Source organism: Ictidomys tridecemlineatus, unplaced genomic scaffold (assembly GCF_052094955.1).
Source record: "Ictidomys tridecemlineatus isolate mIctTri1 unplaced genomic scaffold, mIctTri1.hap1 Scaffold_259, whole genome shotgun sequence".
Classification (NCBI taxonomy): domain Eukaryota; kingdom Metazoa; phylum Chordata; class Mammalia; order Rodentia; family Sciuridae; genus Ictidomys; species Ictidomys tridecemlineatus.
In genome coordinates this window covers 292,211-307,576 of record NW_027522254.1, presented here as the reverse complement: position 1 = coordinate 307,576, position 15,366 = coordinate 292,211, and the positions used below count along the sequence as shown (strand labels likewise).

General features: G+C 31.9%; 1 pseudogene; it reads right to left on the bottom strand.

Annotated features, from left to right (window-relative positions):
* Positions 1 to 15,366, bottom strand: part of LOC144373140 (biotin--protein ligase-like) — a 66,694-nt pseudogene that overhangs the window by 14,799 nt on the left and 36,529 nt on the right.

The window sequence follows — 15,366 nt, the reverse complement described above, 5'->3', positions numbered from 1 at the left end:
GTTACCAGGAGATCTGGAAAGACAGAAAAGAATAATGGAGGAGGATATCTAAGGATTCTCAAGGCCAAGAACAGACATTTGTTAAGTGTCTACTATTTGCCAAAAATTCTGAAAAATGTTTTATGTAAGATACTGAATTTAAGCCTATTTCACAGATGGAGAAATTGTGGCTAAAAGAGGTAAAGAAACATGTCTAAGCCTGCATAATTCTAGTAAGTGGGATTCAAATACAATCCAAATGATTTACTTTAACAACATTGTGGGTAATATGGAAGGTGTGTAGAATTTAAATGGGGTTATAAACTAGAATTACAGATTTTATGAGAAATGGGTATAGCTGTAACAATGAAACTTTGAGAAGTTTTCCTGACAACACACTGTATTTAAAGTGAATATAGTCAGTAATCCCTTGGTATATAAGAGGGATTGGTTGTAGAACCCTGGCAGATACCAAAATTTTTAGATGGTAAATCTCTTACTTAAAGTGGAGAATTTGTATGTATCTTCCTGTATGCTTTAAATTCTCTCTAGATAGCTTACAATACCAAATAAAATGTAAACATTATGCAATTAGATGTTATACTGAATTGTTTAGAAAATATGATGAGAAAAATATGCTGTACATATTCAATACAGATACAATTTCTTTCCTTTACATTTTTAATGTACCATTGATTGAAACTGCAGATATGGAATTGAAGAAAATGGAAGGCCAACTTTTTAAATTTTGGATAAAGTGTAAACAATAGTATGATTCATGAATATCTGACACTGATTTGAAGGTGGTGTGTGGTACACTTCAGAGAGACTCAGAATGACAGTTTCAAGTTCCGTGCCTCTAATTTTACTATGAAACCTTGGGAAAATCCCTTAACTCCTGGTATTTATTTTCCTCATCTGAAAAATATTATTTGATTACGTACTTTTTAAGGTTTGTCTTCTGTCCAAGCTTTACTCTTTCAGTGATTAAATACTAATACACTCATAGTATGTAATTATTTGTTTTTATGAAGTTTGCTTTTTATCATTTTAGGTGGGCAATAAGATTCTTAAGGTCAGAGGAAGATTATACTAAATACAAAATAAGCTGTATGGAGAAAACACCCTCCTGAGTTCAGAAGATGAGGGTTTCTGAGGTCCAGAAACTGATGATACTGATGCCAGAGGCTTTCAGTAATCTCTGTAAATTGGAGGTGATATCTTATGCTGTGAGAAAGAAAAATGCTGGGAATAATTACTGGTAGGATAAAGATGTGGAAAACAACAAAACAAAATTAGAGCTGCTGTGAGCTTCAATGACTCTGTACTAGCAAAAATTAGCAGTGCCCTGTGGTTGTTTACAGCAATAATGAATAACTTGGGTGTGAAAGCAGAGAATTCAGGTGTTACCCAAGGAGGTAAGATCTTTTAGGGAATTCTGGCATTATTGTTAAAATGGCTAACTCTGGGACTGATGCTATTTAGGTGGCAATCGAGGTTTTAATGGGACTGAGAAATAAACTGAGGGATCAGGAAGGAGAGAAGATATCCCAGGTCATAGTATCACAAATGTTTAGTCAAGTTGATTGACAAAAATGGTGCAGCCAAAGAGGTGACTTGGAAGATGATATCACAAAGGTGGAGGTTGAAGTGGTTTGGATATAACAGCAATAAGAGTAAAGGAGTTTGGGATGCATACCATTATGATATACATAAGGTTATTTGTTTAAGCTTCTGTGATGGAACCAAAGATGGAGAGCTGAAGGCTATTAACTGGTGCTTAAGGAAGGTGGGGAAAGAGATCTAGAGATTGGGAGACACTTGAAAACAAATCTTATGTACAATGAAAATTACAAACAACATAGATGGAAGAAGCAGGAATCTGAGAAGGAAGTGGTTGGAGAGACCCAGGGAGGTCTACTCTTACTGTGGGGAGTAAAAGAATCAGCCAACTCAAGAGTTTCAGAGAGAAAGGTGAAATGAAGATGGTGTGTGTATCTGCTTCTATTTCAGCAAGAGAACAAGAGAAGGGAGGAGAGAAAGAAGGATAATGTGAAAGGAGGAGGCAAAAAATAAAAAGAGACAATATACTCTTGCTAGAACTCCTCCCCATATAGGAAGTCCAAGAGCTTCTGAAGTACTTGGTTATATACAAGGGTAAAGCCAAACAAAACAGCAATGGAAAAAAAAAAACAAACAAGAAGACAAGGCTTAAAACAGTGAGAACTTAGAAAATGAACAATCTCTAGAAGGAAATGTTTTGGGTGTGAGATTCCTAAAGTCAAGGTGTGCTTTTTGACTTAGATACATTTCATGTCCTCAACATTTATTTTGAATCCATTTCAAGAATTCCCTAAGTTCATCAAACTTGATCTTAGCATTTAAATTCAACCACAGTTTTATAGTGCTGGAACTATTTTTGCATGTCAGATTTATTCAAATCTACTGATATTTTTCTTCTTATTTTCTGAGATTGCCAATTACACTTTAAACAGCTAATACTTAAAGTTTGACAATATCTCTATATTTTATAGCAAGTATTATGAATCTCATGCAATTATTGTGAAAAGATTCAAATGGTGAATTATATAAAGTCCAGACTGTGTAGACAGTATGTATATATAATATAATGAAAATATTTGTACAGTAATATATAGTATAAAACACTTTCACAAATGGCTATCATTTAATCCATAACAATACCAACTATGAGGCAGGCATCAGTATTACCTGCTTTCCACAGACAGGGAAACTGAAACTCACTATGTCATTCTTCTGGTTAAAAAAAAATGGGATGGAGTTAAGGATTTCTCTCAGATCTACGCTCATTGCACAATAACCCATTACTTCTGCTGACTTGCACCCTGTCTTGTTTCAAAAGGATTTGAGATGGCTTACATCTGATTCTCTTTTGTTTACATAGCTGAAATTACAAACTGCAGATAAAATTATGTGTTTATTTAATTATTATCTCTGCAAGTGAATTTAAAACTTATGTTAACATAAATTTTAAACACATAAAATTTAAAAATTAATTTTAATCTACCATTGGTTATAACTACATCTGAATATTTGATCTTTAGGCATTTACCTTTTGGACACACCTGAATTCTTTAGTTAAATAATTCAAGGGTAGAATAGAAAAATTGAGTACTGTGATCAAATTAAGTCAGCTTCTTTGTAAGATAACTGAATCACTGACCTAGGCTATTAAAAGAAAAAATGATATCATTAGAAGAAAAATGATACCATAAAAAGGTATATTAATATATCTGGCTCTAAGATTTTTTTTAAAGAGAGAGTGAGAGAGGGGGACAGAGAGAGAGAATTTTAACATTTATTTATTTTTTCTTAGTTCTCGGCGGACACAACATCTTTGTTGGTATGTGGTGCTGCTGAGGATCGAACTTGGGCCGCACGCATGCTAGGCGAGCGCGCTACCACTTGAGCCACATCCCAGCCCCCCCTGGCTCTAAGATTTATTATTAAAAATTTCTCCTAAAATCTAAAGTTCAATTTGAGAAATCTGTGAGTTTAACCCTCAGTGTTGTCAAGATTCTGGCTGTAGGATGCATGAGTGGAGCTGGACAGATAATGTTCCAGACTTTTTCTACATAGTGGGCACATTCTATAGACTTGAACCCTCTTTTCCTTTTCTCTTGATCCTCCCTCCTCCTCCAGGGACCCCTGCCCCCTGGATCTCTTGGAGTCGTCTTGATGTCACCAGTGATTGTACAGGCACTGCAACAGCACAGGAAAATCATATCATGATGAAAGTTAAAATGGCTGGTGATGTTGCTAATTCTATTCAGGTTAAATGATATGAAGATAATATACTGTTATAAGATTTAAAATAAAGATTTAGTTAGTCCAGAATGAGAAGAAAATTGCATTGATTTATAAAAATCTAGTGGTTATTAATGGAAAAACAACAAAGTAAGAGAAACTGTCACAGTCAAGATAAGAGGAGTCAAAGGAGACATGAAGAGTACAGTTAAATAATGTGGTATTATAAATGAAATTCTTGAGTACAGAAAAGATATGAAATACAAATTAGAGAGTTATGAATGAATATGCACTTTTGTTGATAGCAAAAATAACTTGTTAATGTATATAAGCTACTAACACTAGAGGAAAAGCAGGTTCAAGGTACACAGGAACTCTATATTTTTGCCACTTTCCTGGAAATCTAAAACTATTCTCAAATTAAAAGTTCATTACAAAACAATAACATAACCATGGAAGTTTATCCTAGGCAGCTTGTTAAAACATTAGTTGTCAGACGTCTGCTAGCAAATGCATTATTTAACTCAAGAGCTCCCCAAAGCTTTAACAGTGCTGGGAAGACCTAAAAAAGCTTTCTTGACAGAAAGGCACACTCTTTTAAAAGTTCAGGTCAGTTGCAAGTAATGATACAATATTTTGTCAATAATTAAAATGCTGTAAGTACATTTATAAGAATATTTTCCAATAGCACCAGTTGTTCATAGTAACTTTCTCCTGAACTTGTACCCCCAAAAGGTTAGCATTCAGGAAGCTCAGCTGCTGTCTAACAAACTTAATTAATCAAAAACTCATTTCCAAGCTGTAACTATGAGTAACAGCACTTCAAGTGTGCTAGCAAGCCTACAAGTTAATCAAAATGCTAATATAGTACAAATTATAGTTGTGATTAACATTTCACAGTAGCTGCTTAAGTAAATTGATCACACAAATGGGTTAAGCATTACTCATTTCCTACAGCCCCAACCGGGAAAAGGGTTGTTATGTGGGGATGCAGAGAGGAGCTTTGGGGAGAATGATCCTTCATAATAGCATCATATCATCAATACACCATCACTGAATTGTCATACAAAAGCTTACAGGTAAAGTCATCCATGAGAAAATAGCCTCCCAAATTATATTATAGTCCTTGAAGGGAGATTGCTTTTAAATCCACAAGAGTAAGTAAAGGTGTTTAACACTGCAAAATACACACATTTGTGTTAGTTTCGGACATGCTAAATACACCAGCTCAGTGCTGTTTTCCTAGTGGGGAATGGTGCTTTCTTTTAGGGGATGTTCTAGTCATTATCCTTTGGAGTTAAACTGTACCTTTGACTATCCAGGATGACTTTTCTCAACTACTGTGTGAATCTTTGTAAGAGTAAATCATTCAAGAGTAAGCTCATTTCTTAAAACTATTTGCTTTTAAATACCCATTAATAAAACGTCATCAGGTTTTTATGGCAAGATCTTAGCTTCTGGAAATCTGGCCAGGAGAGCAGCCAGATTAGAGTTTACACTGCTCTTTATGAATTTGATAGCACTACACAAATATTTATAACAGAGACTACATTTATTGGTAGAAAATTCAGATTTGGTAGACAATCTTGAAATAAGTGGTAATCTATATACATAGAATAAATCTATCCTTTACAATTTTTTCTTATGAAAAAACTAGAAAGGAAAAGTGAAATATTTATTTCATTCTGAAACTGATATCTACTATATGCCAAGCACTGTGCCAAAGTAATCTTAATAGTGATGCTACAGGTATTGAAAAGTTTCCAGCATATCTTAGGTGACACAAAACCTCCAAATATATGTTCAAACCATTGATACTTTTTGAAACATGTTATGATAGACATGTTATTGACTGATAATCTACCTGTCTTTTTAGAAGAATGATCTGAAAAAGCTTTCTAAAGCCTGTTGTGCTACACTAACCTTTGTTTTCATTTGGTTTAATTATAAACATTTAAAAATTTCAAAGAATTTTACTAAGAGTAGTACTGAAGATTACCTGTCATTTGCTGTATCAAAACATTTCTTGCAAGTATTGGATTAAGGATTTGACTAAGTACTTCTTTTGTTAAATTTGATACTACCTTAGGACTATTTTCACTGCTAACTGCATTTGACTCTGCAATTCTAAAACTGACATTCTTCAATACACTACCAATCCACTGTACCTTACTATACATGGGAAGCATTTGTCAATGAGACATAGTCCTCTCTTATAGTATCCTCAATTGAAAGGCCTTTTTTGAGTTTACCCATCTTTTGTTGTTGTTGTTGTTGTTGTTTTGGTGCTGCTGGGGACCAAACCCAGGGCTGGAAAACTGTTTCTGTGTCCTTTACTTTCCTTTTCTCCGACTCTGATATGTGTACATACATGTTCACACACATATATCTTATGCATCTCTATAATTATAGAGAGTACAGAAAAATATAATATTGGCTATGTGAAATGTAATATATTTTTAATTTATTAGATGTTGTCATAAAAATAAGAATGTCAAAGTACTATTTTGAAATTTAGACTAAAAAAAAAACCCTGCCAATAAACTTTAAATGTCTATTTTGCAAATTTCAGAAGTCTCTCTATAAAATAAAGAGAATAAAAAATTTTTAATGTTAAGTCACTATGACACAGTAAGGATATAGAAAACCTACTAACCATGAGAATCCTAAGATTTATTTACTTGAGTCCCCAACTTATTGTTTTACTTTATGACGATTAATAATGCTTCATGCTTGTAAGATATTATTTTAACTCAGACATCAGGGTTTAAGTGATCTTCCTAAGGTTTCATAGTAAAATGACAGCAGAGGAAATTTATAGAGGTGGTGTACCAAGCCCCATCCATAAAAGACAGGATCAGGCTGCTGTGCCATGAATGCAGTATATAATTTTCAATCGCTAGGAGGGCTGTATCTTGGAAAACTGTTGAGCCAATACTTTCTATGACTAAGAGTACCCATGTATCTAAATGAGAACAAAGGCACAAAATTAGAACATCAATCAGTCTTTACAGAAAATTTTAATCTGAGACAATTTGAGAAGCAAAATAAAAATGACAGCAAGGAAGTTTAACCAATAGGATAAAACAAACATCTATGATCCTATAGTTATGTAACTGAATAAAGTAAATAAATGTGAAAGAAATTTGTGCAACTTTATAGTGCAATTTCAGGAATGACAGAAATAGAAACTCCCAATAGTGGGATTAATGCAGATCTTAAAAATTCCAGTCATACATTTTAGCTGTTCCAATTTTATAAAATACGTTATTCACTAAAATAGCACTTGTATAAAAAATGTCTCAAACTAGAGTATTAACTTTTCCTTTTGATTTTTTTAAATATATGACAGCAGAATGCATTACAATGCTGAACCATGTTGGCTTAGGAAAGGACTTCCTCAATAAGATTGCTAAAGCACAAGAAATAAAATAAAGAATCAATAAAAAATCAATAAAAAGTTTCTTCACAGCAAAGGAAACAATCAAGAATGTGAACAGAGAGCCTACAATATGGAAGAAAATTTTTGCCACCAGCATGTCAGACAGAGCATTGATCTCCAAGATATATACAGAAATCAACAAACTTAACCAAATAAATAAGTAAATAATAACAACAACAACAACAAAAACAAATAACCCAATTGACAAATGGGTTAAGGAACTAAACAGGCACTACTCAGAAGAAAAAAAAATATGAATGGTCAAAAAATATATGAAAAAACATGTTCAACATCTCTAGCAATTAGAGAAAAACAAATCAAAGCTACACTGAAATTCCATCTCACCCCAGTCAGAATGGCAGAGGTTCATTCATACATTGTTGGTGGGAGTGCAAATTAGTGCAAACACTCAGAAAGCAGTATGGAGATTCCTTAGAAAACTTGGACTGGTTGTACATTCTGTGTCGAAGGAACTGCTGAGCTAGAGTCAACACTATAAATACAGAGATTTGATAAATTGTGGTATAAAGGTGTATTAAGAATCGTAATGCAAAAAATTATGAATGTATTGCACTCCACTATTGTCATGTATGTAAGAAATAATTAAAAAAAAGAAAACTTGGAATGGAACTACCATTTGACTCTGTTATTCCACTCCTTTATTTATATCCAAAGGACTTAAAATCAGCATACTACAGTAACACAGCTACTTCAATGTTTATAGCAGCTCAATTCAAAATAGCTATGATACCAACCTAGGTGCACTTGAAGAGATGAATGGATGAAAAAATTGTGGTATATATACACAATTGAATATTACTTAGTCATAAAGAAGAATAAAATTATGGCATTTGCTTGTAAGTAGATGGAACTAAAGAATATCACTCTAAATTAAATGTCAGTCACAAAAATTCAAAGGCATAATGTTCTTTCTGATACGTGGATGATAAGTCACAACAAAGGGAGTGGGGTTTCGAAATTCACTGGACTAGACAAAGGGAAATGAAGCAAAGGGAGGGGGTGAATGCAATAGGAAATATGGAATATCATTCCTATCCTCATATATAAATAAATGACCAGTATAACACTACATCATGTACAACCACAATAACAGTATCCTAATTGTAACAAGTTACACTTATTCTATGTATGTATAATATTTCAAAATATACTCTACCCTCATGTAAAAAATAATAATGATAAAAAGAAAAAAAACCTTTCTTTTTCATAAGGTTATAGCTGAAATCAAAGAATTCTAGAATTTCAGAAATAATGGGGACTTTAGAAATGATTTAATACAATTTTTTAGGAAAAAGTTCCAGAGAAGTTGTGATGTCCCTTGTGTCACACAATAAATTGGTAGTGGGGGTAGAACAAAAACCTGATTTTCTTTCTTTGACAAACTGTGGAAAAATTTAGAAGCCCCTGATTGATTTCATGTAATGAAATCATTATGTTTTCTTTGGAGTTTTATTTAGTTAAATTAAGTTTGCCCTGTTCCTACATTTATTCAAGTAGTACTGACAACAACAGAAAAAAATCCTCAACCATGAGAACCAGAATAAACGTGTGCAATCACAGTTCATCTATTTCACCAAGGACTAAAGGTCCAGTGAAGTTGTGAAACTTGCCATCATAAAGAATTAAAAAGTGTCTACCCATTCTGGATCACAGTCTCCTTTTCCAGCTTCCACTTTCCAGTAAAGTAGACTTTATTGCAATCTGAGTCACATTATGCTGTTTTATAAGCATATAAAATAAAATTAAATGTTTAACTGAAAAAAGTAAGAAACTAACTACCCAGAACAATCTTCAGATTCAATGTAATCCCTAACAAATGCCAATAGCAGTTTTCTTAGAGATAGAAAAAATCTAAATTATTAAGGAACCATGAAGAACCAAAAAACCAAATAAATCTTGAGAAAGAATAAAGTTAGAGGCATTCTACTTCTTGACTACAAATTATAGTACAAAGCTTCAATAATTAAGATAGTATGGTGCTGGCACCAACATATATACATAGACCAACAGAACAGAATAGAGTCTAGAAATAAACACACATCCTGTCACTAATCTGACAAGAATACTAAGAAAGAAAAGGATAGGCTTCAATAAATGGTGTTGAGAAAACTGAACATCTACATTTAACAGAATGAAACTGGAACCTTGTCTTACACCATATGCAATAATCATCTCGAAATTTACTAAAAACTTAGATGTAAGATCTGAAACCATAAAATTCCTAGAAGAAAACAGGGAAAAAGATCTTGACACTGGTCTTAGCAATGAGTTTTTGAATAAGTTCCCAAGAACACAGGGAAAAAAAAGGTACAAATAAACAAAGCTACAAACCTTCTGCACAGAAAAGGAAGCCATCAATGAATTAAAAAAATAACATATGTAATAGGAGAAAATACTTGCAGATGTTAGTAAGGTGTTAATATCCAAAACCTAAAAGGAACTTATATAGCCCAAGAACAAAAAGGCTAAAAATTCTATTATAAAAAAAAAAGGTGGAGGGACAAATGAGGCCAATAGATATCATTCTGTTGAAATACAGAATGGCTAACAGACATGAAAAGGTGCTTACTTTCACCAATCATTGGGGAAATGTAGATCAAAATCCCAGTGAGGGCTGGGGTTGTGGCTCAGTGGTAGAGCACACGTCAAGCATGTGAGAGGCCCTGGGTTTGATCCTCAGCACCACATAAAAATAAATAAATAAAATAAAGGTATTGTATCCAACAACAACTAAAAAATAAATATTTTTAAAAAATTGCAATGAGTCAACACCTCACATCTGTTAGAACGAATATTATTAAAACAATGAAAGTATTGGCAAGGATGTGGAGAAAAGGAAACTGCTACACACTGCTGGTAGAAATGTAGTTGGGGAAGCCATTATGGAAAATACACATGGACAGCCTTAAGAAATTACACATGGAAAACATCATCATCATCATCATAGAAATTCTACTTTTGAATACAGAGAATTCTACTTTTGAATACAGAGATCAATATCCCAAAGACATGTACACTCTATGTTTATTACATCATTGATTAGAAAAGCCAAGAAAAAGAAACAGTCTAAGTGACCCAAGATGGATGAAAAAAGAAACTGAAACACAATGGGAGATCTTTCAGCTTTTCAAAAGAATAAAATCTTGCCATTTGCAATACTATACATTGTGTTAAGAGAAATAAGCTGAAAACAACAAAACACTGAATAATTTCATTAACAGGTGCAATAATAAAAAAGTCAAATTCATAGAAGCAGATTAAAATAATGGTTAAGAGGGGGTGAAAGTGGGAGATAAGAGGAGATATTGCTTAAAGGATACAAAGTTTCATTTATGTAAAACAAGTTCTAGACATCTAAGGTACAGAAGGGTGACTGTATTTAATAATATCGTATTAATAGACTTGAAATTTGCTAACTAGATATTAAATGTTCCCACTGCAAAAATATGTGATTATCTGAAGTGATAGATATCTAGCTATCTTGATTCTAGCAATTATTTTATAATTTATATGTATATTTAAGTACCACATTGAACACCTCAAATATAAATCATTTTTATTAAAAATAAAATAGTATTGGGGAAAATTTACTAAATATTATGTTTTTTAAAAAAAAATAAAAATCAATACTTATTTGATTCCGGTGTTATTTGACATTAATTGATAATATCAATATTTGGAGGAATGTAGCATAAATTATGTCTATATTTCCTGTGTATAAATGAAGTGTTTTAAAGTATTAGCATTTCATTCATATCCAAAGAATGATTATGAATCATTATATACCTAACAAGTACAGCTAAGAATTAATTACCTCATAAAAGAAGTACCCATGAATTATAGATATGAGGATGTGTGAGCACTATATACATGAGAAATTCACCTAGAAGCCTCCAAAGTTGATATCAAGTTTTTTGCAACAAATTATTTTAATACTGATATGGCCCCCTGGAAAATTCACTGAGAGTATAACAAAGCTATTCACCAGGGTATGTCAGGATATTTGGACCTGGCTAGTTTAGAGACATTAACTATCTTTTCTAATTGAATATAATAAGCACACAATATGTTCAACATACCTTTGAGGAGGGATACTTGTTGAAGACTCTGAAAATAGCTAATTCAGCTGCAACAGTCTTTCTTGATCCAGTGGGTGCTCCAACTAGGACACTACAGTCTGTGTGATAACAGTGTATGAAATATTTGTGTCTGCACAGGGTTAAAGTGGCTGAAGTTGTACAGGGCTTCATATGCTTTACATCCCAAAGCCATAATTGGCAAAGGCTGAAGATCCAGTAATTCTGAAAAGATCCAACAGGTACTTCTGAAAAAAAAAAACTGAAAAAACATGCACAATACTGAATACTGTATTTTAAAGAATAACATTTCCTAATTATCTCTAGAGAAGAACATATTTAATATAAATTCTTATACACCAGTGACACATCTTATTCAGTCACTACATTTAACATAACTGATAAATAGAACACTTTTATTGAAGAATCCCCTATAAACCAACTATATATTTCTCTTCCAAAAAGGGAAATAACTTGAATAAAAGTACATGAAGGTATGTATGTTATGGTACAAAAATAAATCAAGGAAAACCATTTGTAAACAGCAGTATTGGAAGGGTCATTAACAACAGATTTGATCTGCTACACACTGACCAATCCTGAGTAGCTGAGGGATCTTTTGGTATAGCCAATGGAAACAAAAATGAATTTAGCCTTATTCAGGAAGGAACAAGGATAGTAGTTTCAGAACACAGCATGACTGAGTAAAACAAAATAAAATAAAACAAAAACTCTCCTTAAAGTGTACAGGTCTTCTTACTTTCACTAATCATTGGGGAAATTTATGTTTGTAAAGTAAATTTATGTATTGAAAGACACTAGATTTGGTTGCTTCTCATTATATGGACTGGGTGCTGAATAAATTAGATAATTATTACAAAGCTTAAAAAAGAAGATATAAAAAATCAGTTAAGAGGACACCTTGATCTGACCTTTATAGTATGGTTGCAAAATGAAAAATATGGTAAATTTTCTTCTAAAAAATATACTTAAAATCAAAAACTAACTTAGTTGGGCATGGTGGCACAGGCCTGTAATTCTAGCAGCTCAGTGGCTGAGACAGAAAGATCCCAAGTTGAAAGACAGCCTCAGCAATTTAGTGATATCCTATCTCTCAAAATAATAATAATAATAAAAAGACTGGGGATGTGCTTCAGTGGTTAAGTGCCCTTTGGGTTCAATCCTGGGTACCTTGTCCCTAAAGGAAAGAAAAACAAATAAAAAGATGACTTTAAGAAGTTATCTTTTCCCCAACCATTGCTCTACTCTATTACAAGGATAGCTGAGAGCTAACTTCATACTCTCTATGTCTGATTATGATTGTTTAAATTTTCCGTAGCTCTGGAAATCCAGGAAGGAGGAAGACATTGCATGATAAGGCATGCAATGTTAATCAAACATATTTTTTAAATAAAAGACTAAAAATTAAACATTGTACAATGTCAAATGCACAGTTATTGACAATGTTAAATTAAGATGATCTATTACAGTGATTTTACCTAGATGGTATGTTTATACTACATCAGCTAATTATATAAATAGGTTGATATGTATTTGGTTGCTTAAGAAAAAAATTATTAAATTGACATTAACATATAATGCTAATATATGTGGAATTAAGTACTTTACTAAAAGAAAGAAACCTAGCAATGATATTGGAAGCATATATTTTAAGTTAAAACATCATCACTTCCACATATTTTGAACTTATGAGATTCTAGATATCACATAAACACATTTGATGAAATAAGACCAGAAAGACCCTCTGCAATAAGTAGATTACTAGATTATACAGTCTCAATATCATTCTATTTTGATACATTTTTTTGGTTTTGCTATGCCAAGATATCAAAGAGAAATTGAGATGTAGTATAAAGAGTATCTCAATGAATAGTATGAATAAGGTGTACATTTGACAAAATGAAAGATTATAAAGTCATATTTAGGTCTCCTTTCACTTCTGAAAGGACTGTCAAATAGCATGCTATTTAAAGTAGTCAGAATAACATTTTTATTCTGAAAAGTCAAGCAGTTTGTCTGAAATATACATGGGAAAGAAAATATGACTCCTAATTTATGTCTGTAAAGTAAATTAAGGACCTCTGAAAATCAATACTCATCAATTATGAATTCTCAAAAAATGAAATTAGTATACTAGTTTCAAGATGTTTTTGAAATAGATTTCAGGGGTACTTGAAAGTATCACTGCAAATATTTATTCATGAAATTTTGCTTTTTTAATAAATCAAAATAGAAAGGCATTTGTTCATTTTATGAAAACCTAGAGTTTATACATTACAACAATAAAAAATGCTGCTGAATGCTCTTACTATATATCCCTTTTAATAATTTATTATATATATACAAACATTCCAAAATCTAAAAAAAAAATGTAAAATTTGAAACACTTCGGGTTTTAAAAATTTTGGATAAAAGATAACCTGTACTAGAATTAAGTTTATGTGAATTGGACTAAATGTAAGAAAAAAGAGATATCTCAAAACTTTAACAGAGAATACAGATTAAATGATAAATGACAATTGCAATGAAAAAGGAAGGCTATATGGAGAAATAATGATTATATGTACAGATGAAAGTCCAGTAACTCAGAAATAGTAACTCTCCACATTACTATGATTATCAGAATTGACTAAGCCTACTTTCATGCTTTTGGAGCTTAAATGAACAAAAATTAAAGGTCCACAATTTGACTATCTACATATACATATTTGATTTTGAAAATTTTGAACATACATTTTAGAAACAATTTTGTCAAGTAAGTTGGACTTTGATTCAGAATAAAACAACTTTATACTTGTCAACATTAATTAAAATAACAATTTTGGGAAGTCAATAATTCACATCAACACATTAATGTTCAATTTGTTACCTGTATGGGTCTGATGCCTGTCTGGTAGAATCAGATGTTGGAAGCTGATAATCAAACAGCCTCTGCTCCTAACCATCTATCAGAAACTGCTTGGATATAGTATTGGGAAAGCAAAGGTTCAAAAATAGGGATTGCAAATACCAGTAGTTAAGCTTCTTTACTAATGACCTAATGTGAAATAAAGTCTAAAATAAATAAAGTTCTTAGTAGTCAATTCTTAATAGTATCTATACCAGATGTAATAAAAATAAACTATGTTGTATTTCTAAATAGCTCAGATATTCAGGTACTACAGTAACTTGTAGGTGATTTCCTTCTGAGGATTATTTGACATAACAGAAGGTAAAAAATTATACTAACTTTATATTATTTATATATATGTTATCATTATGACATGTTACCAGTTTGATTCATTATCAGAATTTCCCAAACATGATTCATGCAATTATTTCATGATTTCTATAATTTCAAGTACCATATTATTATTTACTTAATATTTTTCTTTAAATCTGATCAGTATCTTAAGTGAAATATCTGAAATCTCTTAAAATATATAGGTTACATGGTTATCAAGAAGATAAATGCATGAAAAGAAAATATTGCTATAAAATACTATTGCTATCTAGTCAAGATTTTCAATCAGAAGCTTGCTTTCTCTGATAAAAAGAGAAATTACAAATAAAACATGAGTTAAAGATGTAGCAACAATTGAGTCTTTACAGATAATTTTACAAGGAATGATCTTTTCACTAAGCAATTTATTATTTTGCAGGAAATTATTTTACCCCCCTTATTTTATATATTCCACGCCTCTAGAAGCCATGCCTTAAACCATGGTAAAGATTATAAATGTATTTCTTGAACTAGGATCAAACTGAATAATCAATATTGTCACACTGAATCTCCGTGTTCCTTTGAAACAAAACAGGAAAACAGAACATAACAAAACTTTCATGGCACTCTGAAATCAGAGAGATAGTAAAAAACAAAAATTGTTTATGTATTTTTTTATGATAGCTAAATAATAAGGTTATATTCACCTGTTTTTTAAGAGCTAGAAAATACTCTGAATGATAAATATGATCATTTGTAGGATCTTCCACCCAAATCCACCAGGGTTCTCCTACTGTCCCATGGACCTAGAAGAAAAATTATCCTAGTACTATGAAAAT